The sequence below is a fragment of the Diceros bicornis genome, assembly GCF_020826845.1.
Source record: "Diceros bicornis minor isolate mBicDic1 chromosome 30 unlocalized genomic scaffold, mDicBic1.mat.cur SUPER_30_unloc_1, whole genome shotgun sequence".
NCBI lineage: Eukaryota > Metazoa > Chordata > Mammalia > Perissodactyla > Rhinocerotidae > Diceros > Diceros bicornis.
The window spans coordinates 5,411,983-5,417,273 of NW_026690899.1; the positions used below are offsets into that span (position 1 = coordinate 5,411,983).

At 54.9% G+C, this 5,291-nt stretch overlaps 1 long non-coding RNA gene across 1 annotated transcript; it reads left to right on the top strand.

Annotated features, from left to right (window-relative positions):
- The first annotated feature begins 3,958 nt into the window (after positions 1 to 3,958).
- Positions 3,959 to 4,988, top strand: LOC131402098 (uncharacterized). The gene is made up of 3 exons (XR_009218271.1): positions 3,959 to 3,991; positions 4,201 to 4,291; positions 4,933 to 4,988. It is a non-coding gene; the product is annotated as an uncharacterized LOC131402098 (long non-coding RNA).
- Positions 4,989 to 5,291: the final 303 nt, after the last annotated feature.

Below are 5,291 nucleotides of genomic sequence, written 5' to 3' on the forward strand. Positions count from 1 at the left end.
ATGTGTCCTTCTGGGGCTCCCTGAGCATCTATCTCATCTAGGAGGGGAGATTTAAATAGAAGGGGACTGAAGTTAGATCAAGCTGGGCTCCAGCACCCCCATCTCACACCTCACTCTCTTCCCTTCCCTAGGAGTGTGAGATCCTGAAGAACTTCTCCTACACCTGCACTGTCATCTCTGTTCTGCAGAAAACCTCCACAAGTCACCTGAAGAACACATAGGGGAGATTTCCTGGTGGGTAGGCCCCTCTCCATAGGAGGACCAAGATGGATGTGGGATCTCCTGTATGTCTGCCATTGGCACCTCAGTCAGCTGGGATCTCCTGGGAGGCAGCAAATGCAGGGGACATGACCTGGATCACGGTGTGTTGTCGCTAAGTCTTCTGGTGTCCTTAGTATACCAGTTCTGCTTCAGGACTCAGTTTCCCTAAATGTCAGGTACTGGGTTGAGCCACATTGGAGATTTCCAAGTGTTTATAGCAACAGAAGTCTATGCCCAGTTGAAACTCAAAGTGGTCAAAACAGAGCTGCTCTGTAGAGCTGGGGAGTAGAGACCCCACTGACCAACAGGAGAGCTGCCTCCAAGTCCCATCAGACCTTAGTACTCAGAGGAGCCCAGTGAGAACACTCCTCCAGGCAGGTTGAATCTCTTGGGTTGCCAAAGCAAAGGGATTTGCACTCAGACCCCTCACATTTTCCCTAAATTTATCCTTCCCACTATCCCCTCCTCTCAGGGAGAGCTCTGAACAACTGAAGGAGCTCTATAACCAAGACGAGTCCTTGAGCAGAAAACTGATGACCAAGGTAGAGTGGAGGCTGTGAGTCTGGAAAAAGAGGAGGGGGGAGAAGGTCAGGGGGTCTGGGCAGGCTGTGGGTTTGATAGTTTCTCACTTGAACTTTCTCTGAAACATTCCCGTCTATCTTGTCCAGGTTAACAAGCAGAGGGATTTGTTAGGCCCATTGGCTGCTGGGGTGCCATTTTTGGGCAGGGGGCCCTGGTCATGGGACACAGTGGTGTTGGCTGGGCTGTTCCAGGAGGAGATGCTGAGCTGGCGCCATCAGCAGGTCTCTGGCTTCCATGCACGTCCATCCTGCTGGATGTAGCTTCTTCCAGGATGTTGCGTGGTTGGGGTGCATTTATCCCTCAGCCTAAACCTCTGCTCGGGAAGTGAGGCCCCTGCTGCTCCTACTGTCTTCACCATGTCTCCAAGGGAAGGACACCCTGCCTGCCCCAGGGACGGGCATGGCAGCGGATTCCCATGGCCCAGGTGGACACACAGGCTGCTCATCTTTGGGTCTGAATGGCTGGTCCAGAGACAAATATGTGTGCATTCTGGGACTCACCCTCGAACCCATAGAGCAATCACTTGAGTCAACCACAGGAGTCTCACCTGAGTGCCTGGTTGGCAATGACATATGCCCCCGGTGGTTTATGAGAAGCATCTAGGCTACTGATGGATTCTTAGTGGATGCTGCTGAAAGGACGTTAGGAGCTTCATGTAAACGAGGAAGGAAAGAGTCCTGTCACCCGCTTCCCTGTGGACCAGAGGTGGCACCTTGGGTGTTCAGTTCCTGAGTGGATAAAGAAAGAGTTCAGTGCAGGGGAATGTCGTGGGGGGTTCCTCGGGGAGGAGAAGGCTCTGGCACGGCCTCTGTCCCAGCTTGGGTCCAGACACTCCATGGGACTGAGGCAGGCAGAAACCACTCAACAAGACTCCAAAGACACCCCATCCTCTCCATCCATGGCTCGGCCCAGGGCCAAGCTTTGAGAGCTCAGGGGACAGGACTCTTTTCTGTGGTGGGGCTGGGGGTTAGGGGAGGGTGTTGGAACAGACCCTCTGGCTGGGAGGGGTAAGCAGCCTCTCTTCTATGGGCCCCTGAGCAACTCACTGCACCTGTTTGGGCCTCTGTCTGCTCATCAGGAAAGGGAGGGATGGTGACTGTGTGGTGCAGGCTTCACAGGGTGGTGATGAGATAAGGGGGAGGAAAGGAACTTGAGAGTTTTCTGCCTGCTCCACCTGGAGGGGTGAAGACGAGCACAATGTTGACAGTCATGTGACACTGAGTCCTCAGGAGAACCTGTGAAGTAGTTGGCGTTCTCACACCTTCCAGATGAGGAAATAGGCTTTGGGAGGCCCGGACACAAACCCAAGCTCACACCCAGAGGGAGAGTTGGAGTTAGGCTTGTTCTAGAATCACAAAACCTTGGAGGATGCAGTGGCTTTGGTACCAGTTGCCTGGAGTCAGATGTCCAGGGTTGGAGGCCAGTGGTGCTGGAGAGAAATGGGGTGAAAGGAGTATGGCCCGCTGACGCTGCCCTCGACCCTGACAGGAGGGGGCCTCGACGTTTGCTCCCTCGCAGATCATCCCTCAGAGAGTGCAGGAGAAGTAGCAGCAGCAGGTGAGTGTGCCTGAGGGGGAGGGGCTCTGTCCTCCCAGCTGGAGGCCTCACATCAAGAGAGGATGGCCCTTCCTCTTGCTGCCACAGTGCCTGAATCCCCAAGTAGAAGTGATCAGGAGGATGGCCTTGAAGAGCTGGTGCAGGATGGGTTTGTTGTGGGGAGGGCCAGGGACCACACACCTTGTGATTTGCCAGAAGCCGGCCTTGGGAGGTGAGGAGGAAGAGTGTGGTGTTCTTGGGTGTGAAGGGAGGAGGAATTGAGGGGAGGCTGCTAAGGGTCCTAGGCTGCTCCCCGTGGGAAACTTGGGGTGGGCCAGGAGGCTGAGGGTGAGGACTTTTCAGGAGAATGTCTGCCGGGTTCAGACTTGAGATAAAGGACTCATCCTACACACACCCCGATGTCACAGGCTGTCATCCCCAATCTTCGCACTTTCCTCGGTGACCTGCTGGTGCTGCATCTGCTGATGGGTGATAATCTCAAAGTGGGTGAACCTGAGGACCAGGCAGGGAGGACCAGAATCCTGAGCCTTGGGATGCGGGACCCTGGAACTGAGCTCTGAGCTCTCAGCACTTGGGACATCTCTCATGAGAGACTCGCAGCCGCCCCTGGGAGCTGGGGCATCAGGCCCATCTTAGGGATGAGTGAACAGAGGGTCCACCTGATAGACCCATTCAGAATCGAGAGGCTGGGGAAGCTCAGAGCTGCCTGATGGCACAGCTGTTTGAGGTTTTATCTCAGCTGGACTCAGCCTCTCCCTCTCATGCTACCCATAGAGGGAGAGAAGTCGGGCCCCTCCAAGTCAGGCAGCACATAAGTGGCTGAGCAGTCCCGTCTGCCTGAGGCCTCACTCTCCAAGTCTGTCATCAGAGTGGGTTGTGCTGCCACATCCCTCAACCTCACCCCCATGTCCTCCTTCTCTGGAGCCCAGAGCCTGGCCTAGGTCCAACTCCTGTTTTCTCTGCATGCCTGGTACCCTCTGGGGACCTGGCAGTAGTGCAACATGAGAAGGGGTGGGTATAGGGGGCTAGTCAAGCTAGGAGGATCAATCTGATGGACTCTGACTGTCTGCCTTCCAGGGGAATGAGATCAAGCTGAGAAGAGGACTGAAGTGAACAGTTGCAGCACCCCCTGCAGGGGAGGGGAAGGAGGAGGAATTCAGAGACCCTCTGGGCAGAACAGTCCCTGGCTCCAGCCCCTGTATCTTACATTGAGTGGAAGTGTTTGATAACAGAGAAGTGGGAGACACATCCAATTGGCGGGTGGGTTGAGGGGAGGATGGCATCAAGGAAATATTCCTGGAGGAGGTGCTGATTATTCCCATTCTGAGAACAGGTAGAGCCTGGAGGGAACTGGAGGGAAGGAGGGTTCCCAGGACTGATCCCCTGCCCCACCCCTCACAGCCCACAAGGCCCATGCAATATCCCCTACCCAGGCCCTGTCTGCATCTTCTCCTTCCCTCTGGTCGCAGGAATACCCAGTCCTGAGGGAAATCCTGCTGCTCCAGGCGGCTGCAAAGAATTACAACCTACAGACTGAGGAGCGATTTGGGGCCTGGTTCCTGGACATGGAGCTGCTCAACGAGAATGATAGGTGAGGCCGGGCAGGAGTTGAGTGAGGGCAGGGGTGGACTCTCCCTGTTGGCCAGTCCACAGAGCCTGTCTCCTTGGGTCTCCGGTGAGCCCCAGGCCTTATTGCATGGTGACCTCTGGGAAACCCAGACTCCATCTGCTGGGCAGGCAGCAGGGGGACACCTGAAGTGTGGCTCCTGGTAGGCTCACAGGTGACTCTCTGTCCTGTAGCTACAGCCTGTCCTGCCAGCTGGAGCCCCAGACCTAGTTGGCCAGCAGAATACTCAAGGCCAAGAAGTTCCGGCCATCATCAATGTCAGGGGTGAGTGAGTGTCTGGTCCGGGGTGACTGACTCCTAGGGGTTCACTAAAGCTTTGGGCTAAGCGTGGCTTTGGGAACTTGGACAGCTGGCATTGGGATTCCAGCTCCACTACTGAGCAGTCCTGTGACTGAGGTGACTCTCTTCAGCTTCCTGAGACTCAGTTTCCTCCTCTATGAAATAGGTGATACTAAATGATCGCTCACGTGGCAGAGACAAATGGGATACTGGTGGGTGACAGCACTGAGCACAGAGTCTGGAGCACCTGGTGCAGTGGGGACAGGGTGGGGGGACGTGATTCTGAGGGAGGGCCCCCAAGATAACCCGACTCTTCTAATCAGTCCCCAGGCCCCAACACCGAGCCCCATACCAGTGGCCAATCACAGCCCCATCTTCAGCAGCGGGGAAAGAGCCGGGAGGCTTGCGATACACGGGGCCAGCTCCTCACACCTGATGGTAAGGGGAGCATTGTAAGCTGATCCCTGGGGTCCCTTGAAGCCCAAGAGAAAGGGGTGACCACACCCCAGCTCCCTGATATCTCTACCACAGCACCTATTCACCCATTGGGAAGGGACAATAGTTATTTGTTGTAAATAATAAATGCCATATTTTGATATTATATTAAAATCCTGTTCCCTTCACAGCCTGGGAGTTGTGGTGTGGTTCTGTCGCTTTCTGTAGGCATGTAAGTGAGACACAGAATCTCACATTTCTCCTTGAATCAAAAACTCTTCTGGGTCGTCAGCTTGTTGTATGTGGGAGAAGGGAGAATAGCCAGCCCCTTCCCTGGCTAGTGGGGACACTCCAAAGTCCCCCTAACTCCGAGGCCAGTTAATTTCAGTATCATTCAGCTCCTCCAGGAACAGACACGGTTCCCCGCCCTTACTCTTGGGATTTAAAGGTTCAAGGTACTTTCACAGGCAAAGCAACAACCACTGAAATGTGGGTGTCTTTAAAACAACACTACCCAGGACCATGTTGTCCCATGGGCAGGGGCTGCCTT